Genomic DNA, 13,095 nt, shown 5'->3' with positions numbered 1-13,095 from the left:
GCAGAGCCGGGGCCGGGGTTCCAAGCCGGGCCCCCAGCAGAGCCGGGGTGACGAGCTGGGCCCCCCGCAAAGCCGGGGCACCGGGCGGGACTCCAGGCCGAGCCCAGAGCCGGGCCGCAGCCCCCGGCCCGGGGGACCAGCACCCCCGGAGACCGGAAGCCGAAAGAGCCCGAACACAGCTGATTCACTGTGATTTGTGAAAGTGAAATAACTTTTCATTGGTTTCCCGAGCTGTCCATCACCAAATCAGCTCTCTGATTGGTGGCAGCAGCTCACAGGGGAAGCTCCCAGAGACGGGAGAGCCCCTCCCACTTCCCAGCTCCAGGGGGCCTGCTCGGAGGTGAATCCACCCCTCCCCCCAAGCACGTGAAACCAACACAATGTGAAACCATGGGAGTTAAGATGAGCAATGAAAGAAGCAGCCACGGTGCTGTCTCAGTGATGGCAGACATTAAATTTGATGTATAGCCAAATGCTTTTCCAGATATTTTTTGGGAGGGAGTGCCAATGACTGTTGGAGACATTGTCAGAAAGGCAGAATGCTCCATTCAACTGAATGCTGGAAATATTTCATTACTTGCTGTAAATATAGGAATACAGGGAGTGTTAGAGAAGGGAAGTGTGATGATGTACTGAAATGAGCAAAAGGGTGAGGCAGAGCCACACTTGTGCTAGTTTGCAGCATTCTGAATTTCAAACCAACCAAATCCAGGTTTTCTTCTCCCTTATATAGACTGAAGTCTATTCTTACTCAGTAAGGCTATAACTGAAAACTTTTTACCTCAACTTCTCTGTTCCTCACTGAGTTGAGTCAAGCAGTGTATTCATCACTTACAGTCCCTTCGCCATCCAAGTGCTGGGTTTGATTTGGCTTTTGTCTTGGGGAGCTTACTGAGCCTATGACCGGACCTGCTGTTCTGACATCTTTGTTTCTGCCATTGAAGAGGTGGACTAAACAATTTCTAGTGCACTGTTCCTCTACACAATGTAAAGTAACATTCACAAATTCAACAGAGGGCTATGTCCCACCAGCCAACTCCAAAACTTTCATCCACAGCCTGATCACCCTCACAGTGCAAAAATTGGAAAATGAGGGAAAAATGAAAATTTGAACTCTCGCAGAGACCTATAACCAGCCAAATTGCAATGAAATAAGATTTATCCTTGGAGAATATATTTTTTAGATAATCTACAGGCTTTGCATATTGGCTAGGTGGTTCTCACAGTGCTAGTGTTCATTCCTTCTCATAGGCACAGATAAGGAAAATTCAGGAAAGAAATCTGATGTAGTTGAAGCAATCACAGCCAAACTAGCATGCCATTCTATGTCCTGGGAATACTTTTCTTATGATGAAGTATCATCATTCTGTGGGATGGAGGCAGGCTGCCCATTCAGAAATCATCTGAATTTCAGCCAAGGCAGTAAACTTGAATTATTCATGAATGCCTGTAATACCAGACTTGCTTTTTTTTTTTTTTTTTTTTTTTTTTTTTTTTTTTTTTTTTTTTTTTGTTTGCTTGTTTTTCCTTTTGTTTGTTTTGGAAAGTGGGTAAAATCTCTTTGCTTTCTTCAGCACTCTAACTTTGGATAGCTGGAAATCTTCAGAGCAAATCAGCAATAATAAACAATTAATAAGTAATAATTAATAGTAACAGATTGGATAATCATGTGGAATTTATCAGGTACATATGGGTGTCTATTGTCAGGGTGCCTTGGTGCTTTATATAGGAGTTCTCAGAATGTGCTTGGTGAGCAATAATGGACAGAAAAATCAGTGTGAAAAAAAGGCATTTCTAGAAAGTTGTTTTTTTTTAAATAAAAGAAAAGCTGCATATATTGCATGCAGGTCACTCATAAAACAGATGTAGCACTTTACTTTTACTGCAACTCTTCTGAAATGCACTGGACCCATAATTATATATTTCAATTTATAAATGAGAATTTATATCAATAAATGAGAATTTATATCAATACTATGAATTTGTTATAACCATTATTTCTGACCCAAACCAATGTATTTAATATTTTTATTATAAGTCACAGTCAAATAGTGTATTTTCTAGGTGTGCTGTAGCTGAGAGTGGCAGCCAAATGAGTACATGTTTGGATCACAGACTGCAGTTCAAAAACTTTCAGAATATGTGTATTGGTGAATATATGCATAAAGGCATCCCTCTCAGAGTTGCTATTCCTCAGCAGTTACATATTACTGTGGATATTTAATCTGCTTAATTGTTTCAATTTCATAGTGTGTTAAAACTCCTCCCTTTTAAACATGTTGGCATTTTACATGGGAAACATGCCTGTCTTTGAGTTGTCCCTGACAACCTACCTACAGTTATTTCATTCTTTATTTCTTTGTGATTACAGTTGTAATTCCAGTTTTCACTCTTGACTCATTGCTTTAATTTCATGCTCATCATTTAGGTCTTGCTGATACCTAATAGCATGATCATTGGTCTGCTGTAAATAGGACAAGAAATATGAGATGTCTTAAGGAATTTATAATTGAAAATAGATTGACAATCAGAGTCACTGCATTGCATTCCAAAGTAATCCTCTCTGGCTCTGTTTTGTATTTTTTTCCCCCTTCTGGCTTCCAAATATTTCACAAACTGAGTTCAATTTAGAGCACTGTCTCTGTGGTTCATAACTGTGCACCAAATCCCTTCTGTAGCTTTCACAGCCTAGTCTTTACCAGGTGTTGATGTAAAGATTTGCACCTGGGTTTTACATTGCTACTTTCATGGGGGCAAAAAAATGTGGTACCCAAGCCACACAATTTCCACTCCCTCCCTGGATATCCACCCTCTGATTTGATGTGCTGAGGAGAAGGGCAGCCTTATCCTTGTTGGCCTCTCTACCATCCCATGTGCTGATCAGCAGCCTCTCTGGCAGGACATTACCTCACTTATCTCAAAGACAATGAGATTTTTTCTGTTTATGCAAACTGATCTGATTTGGCCCATGGATGCAAAATCTGTATTACATCCAATGAAAATAGAGGGAGGATACAGCCAAGAGAAGAAAGAAAGGGTGAGAAATAACATTAAACTACACCACAGAGTAACACTGAAATCATTATCATTGGTAGGTTTAAAGGCAGTTGTTCTATGAGTTGCTCCTAAGTCCTTGAATAGGAAACTAGAATATGGAAAAAGAATTTATAACAAGTGACTAATGTAATTATTTACTTACTTGTAATAAAGTTTTCCAGAATGTAAGTTCAAGTCAAAGATACGAGTAGACAATAAAAGGAGAGACTGTGTAAAATGTATGCCATTTCCTTTGGAGAGCTCATTGTAAGAAACATGTATCTTTTATAATTTTAATTTCAAACAGGGAACACAAGACTTCCTTCATTTTGTGAAAAGAAGTCCTTTCTTTTTGGAATTTTTGAAGGTTTTGTATCAGCCAGTATTTTTATTGCTATCTAGATCTCATTTATCTCAAACTTGCCTGTCTACAGATAAGGAGGCATGTCCTCAGGTCATGTCTGCATCTCAAGGCATAAACAGTTAACTCTGCAAGCAGATCAATATCAGTATTCCCATTCACAATCGTATTTCTGCTTTGCTTTTCTCAGTTTGTGTTTTTTGTATAATCTAATGATAACCAGCTCAGACGAAGAATGCATTGACTTAGGAGAATTTGGAGGACTCCTGCATGAAGTGATGTAGGTCTCTTAAAAATATATGTCCTGTTTCTTTCATCTGCAAATCTGTCTGAAAGAGGGCTGCCTCAGAGAATGTCTGTGAATAGAGCAAAAAGCAAAACCTGGCACATGTAAAGAACCAGTAAGTGTGGCAAAGATTTATGATTGTCACTTGCCATATGGGCATGCCAAGTAAAGAAATGCATCAAAGTGTTTCTGCCTTCTTTGGAGGTTTAGGACAAATACCTTAATTGGCTTCTCTTCTGTTGCATATGAGTTTTCAAATATGAAGATTTATTTATGTTAGAAAATTATTTCTGAAGCCGACTACCCTCACTGTTTACTTGTCTCATTCTTTAAGAGAGAGAAAAGCAGGTAAATATAGAGCAAATTATTATTTCATTGTGATATCATTAGAATTTTCACCCTGGCTGCAGATGGCTTAAGGTCTTTGTTCTGGTTTGAAAGACAGGTATTTGCCAAGAAAGGCAGGGGCCTTTTTTTGAGATGGAGAATGAAAATCTTCTTTCCTCTAATTTGTTATCATTTTGAAATTAAGGGGCTTTCAGGCAAAGATATGGGGTTAGGAATACCAGTTCTTTATTAATATATCTAACATGACAAACTAAAACAACAATAGCTATGAAAATTAACAACAAAACAGAACAGTAACTCAGTTCCATTCCCTTTTGGCTGCAGACACTCTTTTTCTGTGCTTAGTTCTGGCGGGGGGGTGGGCAGGTCCTGTGCAGCTGCAGAGTATCTTCAATACTCAGGTGAAAGAGAAGAACAAAGGGTCAAAAGAAAACATTTGAATAGGAGATCCTGGGTCCCAACTGAAGAACAAGAGAGAGGAAGGAAATGAGACAAGGATGGTTATGGGGTTTATCACTTTGTCTAGATCATGTATTTCTTGGTTAGAGCCAGTCTTATGAGGTTCACGTGGCATTTTTGAGTATGTACCTATGTCACTGCACATATATGTTTACACCTATAATGCATCTAAAAAGGTAACTAAGCCAAACATAACAGTTGTGTGTTTGGGCTTGGAGTGTGTTTAGAGAGCTGGACCTGAGAAGTGATGCTAGTGTAGTAGTTCCCTCATTGGTCACCATTTTAATGGTATGATACCTCAAAAAAAGAGATGTCTTTCGTCTAACTATGAACTTTTTCAACTTCCAATCAATGCATTTTGTACAACTATTTGCTATTAGGTTAATTATCCATTTAATACCACAGGTCTCCTCTGCTGGAGATTGTTAGATCACTATAAGGTCTGCTCAAGCGCTAATCTTTTGTGATAGAATAAGAACAGGCTTTCCAGTCCTCAAGTCACACATTTCATCCTTATACCTTGTTTTGGCTTCTTTGAAATGTGGTCATAGGCAGATAAACTGCTGGCTTGTAAACGAGAAAGGGGAAAGTTGAGAGACCGTGATCTTTGAGTCTTTTAATTTTTGCTATTGAATTTGTCTTTTCCTATTAGGAAAATACCAGACTTAGACTAGAAATATCCATGGTTCTTAGACTTGTGTATACAATGCAGGTATGTTTTTCTAAGATTTTTAGAAGTGGATAAGTTTTTCCTACAAGAATGAGAAGCTGTCTGGGTCTATTTAGTGCCCTAAAATTTCCTGGTCCTTCACAAGACTTTAGCTGAATGTTTTTAGGAAAGTTTAATCAAATTGGCACAAAAAGTTGTTTTTCTGAATCATCCCTTACCCACCAGGAAATGCAGCCTCTGTTACTCACTAGCTGCATAGGCAGCATAAGCATTACTCCAAATAGGGAAGCAGCTTAGGCTGAATGCTTGAGGAAGCTGGTGTGAATTTTCCTTTCTGGATATGGCTGCATGGAATGGTGCAGTGCTGTGTAAAGATATTCTTATTTCAATGCAGAGTCCCACTGAAGTCAGTAGGTTTGTATTTACAGACTGTTTGAAACATCAGGTCCACAGCTTTGGCTGTTAAAAACATGGATATTCACTATAACTTAGGTTGAAGAAAGATTAATATTTTTCATATGTGCACAATAATGCAATGAAGCTGGATTCTTCTGAATTCTTCTGCATGTACACATTTCTCTGCCAATATGCACTACAACAGAAATTCGCTGGAGCAACTGCAGAGCATGAAAATATTAGAAATATGTCAAACAAGACATTTCTATCCTAAAGCTTTAATACATTATGTAGTGTGTATTTGGAAAATTATTTGTTGTGATTTAAGGGCTATCCTGCTTCAGTTAAATTGATGTGAGAAAGAAGAAAAGAACCCAGCATGAAGAATCAAAATTGGCTTTTCAGAAGAGCTTCTGAGCTGGAATGAGTATCAGCAATATGACACCTGGAGTAGGAAACCGCCAGGATCCGCCTTACTGGAGTAGAGGAACTTCACAAAAAAATCTCTCCTGAATGTCACAGAAGTTGCATTTACTATTCTGATATATTGTCATGATTGTGTCTTAGATGCAAAAATCTCATTTGTTCTCTCAATTTTCTCTGCAAAGTTACTGTGGTGGAGGTAGGATCAGGCATTCATTAATATTTGTTCTCTGCACTGTCTGTCTGCACGTCCCTCTCTCATGGTCCCTTTAATCTTTCTAAGTAATTTTCTCTCTTCTTGTAAGGGTGACTGAAATGTTCCTTTGAAGCAGCCAGCTTTGACGTTTTGAAAAAGAGTTGAAAAACAAAAGAATGTTCTAATTACTGAAAACATCAGTTAAAGCTCAAGAAGAAATCTAAGATTTTGATCAGTTCTTTCATGTATGCCTGACAACTGCACAGCATTAGCAGAGGGGCTCATTAGATGGTGCTTACCCAAAATCCAGATGAAGGAGCAGAAACATTTGTGAGTGATATGCAAGACTGCTGTGTGGAGGAAAATTAAATATTTGCTACCCTTCACATAAAACAGGTTGTGATCTACTGCCCAAGTAGTTCAGGAAAAGGCAACTTTTGTTTGCAGTGGGGCTATTTAGCACTGTTTCAGAAGTGAAAATGGGCTCAAAAGTGTGTCTATGTTCTTTACTGTTGATTTCACTGAGAACCAAATCCTCTGGGTCCATTTGTTTGCCCATATGTCTGCTTAATTGTACCTGTGTGACTTAATGAATATAGGGCAAGATTAAGAGAAAGGTTTTTCAAGGCCATTTTCTTCTTTGTTCAAAAGTTTTGTTCTCCCCCAGTGCTATCCCTGTCATAGGGGCTAATACTGATACCTTGAATGCTCACAGTATGGTAGGCTGAGGAAGTTCTGAGAGTACAAACTTCACCTTGTGTCTCCTGCTACAAAATGCTGAATTGGGATGTTGTGAGAGCTGAGTCAGTGCTTCTGCACATAGGATTCCCTCAGCTCATTGTTCCATCTGTGATGCCATTGTGGATAAGCAATTTCTTTTCCTATGGAAACTATACTCATTGTAATGAGATTTTGTGAAGGGTCTCTGCAGGGCTGGGGAGGATATCAGGGGCCAGAGATGCTTCAGCCAGACAGTTCACAGAAGCTATAACAGTGGTGAGGTACAGTTAAAAAATGAAAAATTGTAGCATGTCCACACATCCCTTTGAAAAGCTGTTGAAGTGGAATGATACAAATAACTTGCATTGTTTTAGTCACTTTCCCTTTTTTGCTAAATGAGGAATAATTTTCTGCAGTGAGGCTGTGTGCTGCTGAGGTTTTTTGCAGATACTTTCTTAATAAATTTAATGGTTTTGGAGGAAAATGCCAGCAAGATGGGCAGAACTCACAGAAGCAACTAGTTTCAGCCAATTTTGGGTGGGTCCACTTCCAGGGATGAATAGGCTTCATTTAGTTATATGGTTCTTGGTCTGGGCCTGTAGACAGTTAACTTCATCTTTCAAAATACAGCCACAAGTCCTCCTACTGGAAAGCTGCACACTCACAGGAAGCACAGTGAGTTACATGAGCATTACATGAGCACAGAGGCAGAAGGTGACAGCACTTTGGTAGTCCCAGCAGTTTATTGCCTGCATTAATAATATACCTGCACAGGAGAAATAAATTTTGAGAAGTGATGGCTTGTGGAGGTAGTACTATGATGTGAAGACTTTTCCTGCAAGAATCCATAGGCGTTATCCTTCAGTGTCTGTCTGTCATCAAACACCATCCCAGGGAACTGGGCAGCTTTTGCCTGGCTGCTTCAGGTGCTTCTCTTCAGACATTGCTGACCTTTCCTGGCTTACACATGGTTGTAACATGCTCTCTCTGTGGACTGTAGAAGGAGCCTCCTCAGTGTGGAAGGACTCTTGATTGTTGGGAGGGCATTGATGGGTTCTGGTGTCTTCCTGCTCCTTCAAGGGAACCTTGCAGAAATTGCACTGTTGGGGCTGAGTAAGAACCTTTTGCCTTGGGCAGGAAGGTCTTTTTATGGATGATGGGGTTTTTTTTCTGAGGACAACAGATGAGACAACACAGTGCTCATGCAAGTGGAACAGCTTCTACCCACTTTGCAGTTATCATGGTGGTGCTCCAGAGATCTCCATAGTATAGCTGAGATGTGGATGCCTGTGTGGTAATTATTTTCTCATGCACAAGTGCAGCGTAAGTTAAAAAACGTGCTTTCTGGAAAAAAATGTGCTCTGAAGTATTGAAATCCTGAACTGCTAGCAAAACAAGGAAGAAACTGTTCTTTACTTCTTCAGTCATCGGGCTTTTGCTGACAATTATTTTGGCATGCATAGCACAGACACACACACACGCACAGACACAATGACTGACCATACATTTTTTGCAACCTCCTGAAAGAATGACAATCGTGCAGGCGTGTGATTCTGCAGCCCTGTCTGGTGCCCACTGTGACAAAAAATAAGATCTAATCGAGTAAGTCTAGTTTTAGTTTTATAGCACACTCCCAGAACATTTACTGGCAGCAGAAATGGTGATACCATTTTAAAGTTGACTCCTTTGATACCTTCCATCAGATCTGAAAAAGAAGTCTGTTCCCAACAGATATTTGGGGCTTCTTGGCTGAAGCATCTTCCCAATCTTTTGACAAATTCAATATCTCAACACTCTGAATCTAACACCCACCACCCCTAAAATACTGTCAGAGCAAGTGGCTTTCTTTAGAAACGCCCTTTTGCCAAGTTTGGGATGCTGCAAATTCCTCTTCAGATGCATTAAATCTAGCTTGTGGGAGGATCTGATGATGTCCTCTCTTTTTACCTTCATCTGTAGCATATCAATTGCTCCTGGCCTTGATGGCTGATCTCCTCTGCACTCACTACTCTGGCCTGCCTAGGGATGTTAATAAGGCTAAAAGTTTCTTGGTGCTGGTGCTGGTCCTGGAAGCTGCCACAAGCAAAGGCTGGAGAGTCAAGTCATGTCACTGGATCACGTGGTGATCAGAGAGTAACAAATATTATTGCCATCTGCTGACTAAGAGTGACAGTTCTGTGTCACAGGCAGTATGCATTTTGATTGTCCTTGCTTTGTAGATTATCTCCCTGTAAGAGGAGAGTAGGTGGGTAAAGAGGTCTCTGAAAAAAGAAAGTATGCATTTTCTCCTAGGGAGCAATTGAATCTGGACAAGGGAGAGAGATATTTGGATCCTGGGGTAAACCAGAGGAAGCAGCAGCAGCAAAGCAGCAATTTGCAGCACAGTGGGGAAATGAAAGACTGCTGTGCAAAGCTGTAAGCACACTCCAAGCCTGCTTATGTAAGAGAAAATATCTTAGAGAGTTGAGTGTGCATAGCTGCAACACACCAAAACCCCTAAAACACAGCTTGAGAGCAATGGTCTGCTTTTCTAGGACACAATGGACAGGGAGAGATGTATTTTTAAACCTCTTAAATTATTTCTCTGTGCAAGTGACTCCTGGACACTTGTCATCCTCTGATCTAAAAAGTCAACAAGTCAGGTTTTTGTGTAGGGAAGACTAAATTTGAACACCTTCTGACTTGTCTTTGAGGAACTCCCTGTGAAAGAAAAGGTCAACAGATTTGTATAAAAGCTAGGTTTAGTCTGGAATTCCATCACACAATCCAGTGATTTTCATAAAATGAATTAGAGATCTGACCAAATTGACAATAATTTTTAGTAGTAAATGACACTTTGTTCTCCTGTTACCAAAATTTTTGAAACTCACGACTCTGAATCATCAGCTCACTATAAAGATAAGATGCTTTTCCATCCTCTGTGCCTGGCTTTTCTTCTCTACATCTCTGTTCCATGGACATCTCTTTGGGCCTGAACGGTCTTGCACTGTGAGAAAGAAACACAGTAAAATAGGTACTTCCCACAGAAAACAAAAAAACATCAATAATACACAGCTGAACTTGAGAAATGTAGTACAAATCCTGTTGAAAGTCTTCAGTGGATTTGTAGCTGTTCTAACCAGTCTTCTACACCATGGAATCTTCCCCTACACATTACTTGTTAAACAAAGGTATTCATTAGAGCAGCATGTAGCATAGATAACATCTCTAGTGCAGAGGAAAAAAGCTCTAATGAGTCTTTAGAATACACCTTGCTTTTATGTGAATGGCAGGTACAGCATATGCCTGAGGTGTAGGTGCAGCATTCCCACCATGGGAGCAGGTAGGAGCCAGCAAATGCCCTACATTTGCTCCCACCCATCTCATTCGCCTCTGGCTGTTGCTCTTGGGATGCTTTTCTACCTCATTTTTCTTGGATGCTCCATGCAGCAAAATTCCAGCTGCTCCTCGAGGGTAGCTTTTTAAATCAGTACCTTTAACTTCTTTTCCTGGGGGCTCCCAAGTGTCTCTGATTCTCAGGGGTCCACCCAAAGGTACAAAGGTTTACATTCAGCATGTAGTAAGCTGCAGAGTCAGTCACTTGGAAGATGTTTCAATTGCAAAGGTAAAAGGAGGTTGAAAAACACAGTTTAGATAGGAGCAGGAAAGTTATACTTGTAATCTTGTATGTTTTGGCTGCTGGATAATGGTCATATTATGGAGCAAAGGCCTTCTCCAAAGAAATCAAATTACACAGGCAACATTTCTGATGACACACAGGACTTTCCTGCAGTTATTTGGATAGGTTGTTCATATTTCTGTACTAATAAGCATTTTTCTCTTTTAAATTTCTTTGAACTATCTGTCCTCAGGATATCAGCACAAAAAAATGCCTTAATAACTGTACCTTGCTCCACGATCAAGGAGGTTTCACAGAGAGCTGTTCTTTGCAAATGTCCTGATGTTTTGACCAGGAAGCTGAGTTGCTTATGATAGCAAAGTTGTCCTTTAGGCAGGAATGCTACATTCCTATCTATATATGAACTTATCTGCATGGATATAACTTGGCCTTTTGAAAATATAAAACCCTCACACTTTGGATCCTGATGGAGTATTAAGCTACCTACTGACTTTCTGTCTTGTACATCTTCCAAAGTCTCCAGCTGCTTCCTGAATGAAGTCATGTTTATGAACAGCTGGAATTTTCTCAATCTTCCATTATTGCTCCTCTCCCTCACAATGAGTTGTTCAAAGGTGTCTGTGTGGATTCCTCACTCCTTTATGGAGCCAGCACCTTAAGCTCCAAAAACTTCTAACCTTCAAATTTATATGATTTGTATTTGCTGTTGGAGAAAGGTCAGCTACAGGTGCTGCTACAAACAAGTGTTAGCCAAAGGATAAATGAGGTAGAACAGAGCTGAACAGTTCTAGGCAGCCAGTAATTATGGGAGCAATACATCTGGATACATTGAAGGAGAAATACTATGGGGTTTTTTAATTTGGAAAAAGTAATGACTGTTAGGAATGCTGTTGAAGTCTTACAGAAATTTCAGATCTTTTATGGCAATTTTTTGAAAGAATTGTTTCAATAAACAGCAAATTTGTAAAGATTTATGATTTCATTGCTTTTAGTCTAGCATCAGAGTCATAATGTTATTTATTAAGGATATTTTGGTGAATGGATTTTAAAGAAGATATTGTCATTCCCTACACCATTGCTAGGGTGCTGTGATTAATATTTAAAATCTACTATATAGGGCTACTGTAAGTTTGTTCTTAAAAACAGTACTTAAAGAAGAAAACAGATTCCCTTAAAGAAGAGCCTCAGCAGCAATAAAAATTTGTTTAAAAAACCCCCAAAAATATAAAATGAAAAAAATTAAAATTAAAGTATTTTTTGTAGAAAATTGAAATCTCTGCAAATGATACATGGGGCTCTTTGGCCAAAGAGACCACTAGCACTTAAACTTTTAATGATATGACATGTAAGAATCCCTTTTTTTTTTTTTTTTTTTTTGTTGGTTTTTGTTTGTTTGTTTAGCCAGTTTTGGTTTGTCAGCTTGATTTTATTAGAACTGCTCTGCTTCTGAGGAGGCCATGAGACAGTGTCTTGGTGGGCAGAGTCTCAACACCTGCTGATGTGGAAGAGGCAGGCACAGTGTAGACCTACATGGAACACGATGGAGGTTTGGGAAATGAAAGGACAAGGGTGCAGTGGTGTGTGCAGCCCTACTGCAGGGTGAGAAAAAGAGACCTTCTCTCCACAGGCCCTGACAGTATGGGTAGGTATGGGGTGAGAGGGCAGCAATAGCTTCTTTGGTAGATTCCTTTTGCTGGTGTATCTTGTGCTAGGGACTCACAGGATTCACACTGTCAGTTGTCTCATGTCCAACAGCAGGTTCACGGGGCAAGAGCCTGTTTCTTTGCCCATTTCATAGTGAAAAATTCACACCAAAATTAACAGTTGCAAAGAAAAGATGGAGATGGATACTCTCACAAGCAACCAGTCTCTGTTGTAATTTTGTCCCTACAGATGCTGTGTGAGACCTGCCTGCAAATTCAGCATTGAATCAAAGCAGGATTTTGGGTTCTTGGCATTCTGGACAAGCATTTTCATCCCTCGAGTGCATTGCGTATTCTCAAGGCAGACACACTGACTGGGATCAAAAATTTCAGATCTTCCTAATGAATGCATCACTCAAAAATTACCCAGTACCAGTTAGTTTACACAACAAGATAGAACACAGGAGTATCTCTCTCCCCACTCTGGTTCATAGTCAACTCCTGTCTGGGATGGTGAATTTGTGGCTGTGGGCCCCTGCCAGACTCCACTGAGTGGGTGAAGCAGTGCTATGTGCAAAAAGAGCAGGCATCCCAGCCAGCATCTCTGCAGAGCACCACAGTGCTGTTACAAGGAGTTTTGCTCAGGCTGACACTGCACTGAATTGCATCATCAAAGATGCTGGGTTTTGAAATGCCAGCTGAAACACAATTTCTTTTCCTTTTCTGCTGACTGTCAAGTTGAAACATCTGGATTATTTCATATATCCTCCAATGTTGGCCAGAACAACTCCAAAATAAAAAGCGGTTCTAATGTTCAAACATGTTTGTGCTGAACCCATAGTGGCAGCCATCTGCTGCTGTACTTATGCTTAACTTACCAGGACACTTGGAAATATCTTGACACTGGAAAGTTCTTGGACCTCTGAGAAACAATGGGA

This window comes from Oenanthe melanoleuca, chromosome 1A (genome assembly GCF_029582105.1).
Source record: "Oenanthe melanoleuca isolate GR-GAL-2019-014 chromosome 1A, OMel1.0, whole genome shotgun sequence".
Classification (NCBI taxonomy): Eukaryota; Metazoa; Chordata; class Aves; order Passeriformes; family Muscicapidae; genus Oenanthe; species Oenanthe melanoleuca.
Note: the sequence above shows the minus strand (reverse complement) of the source record.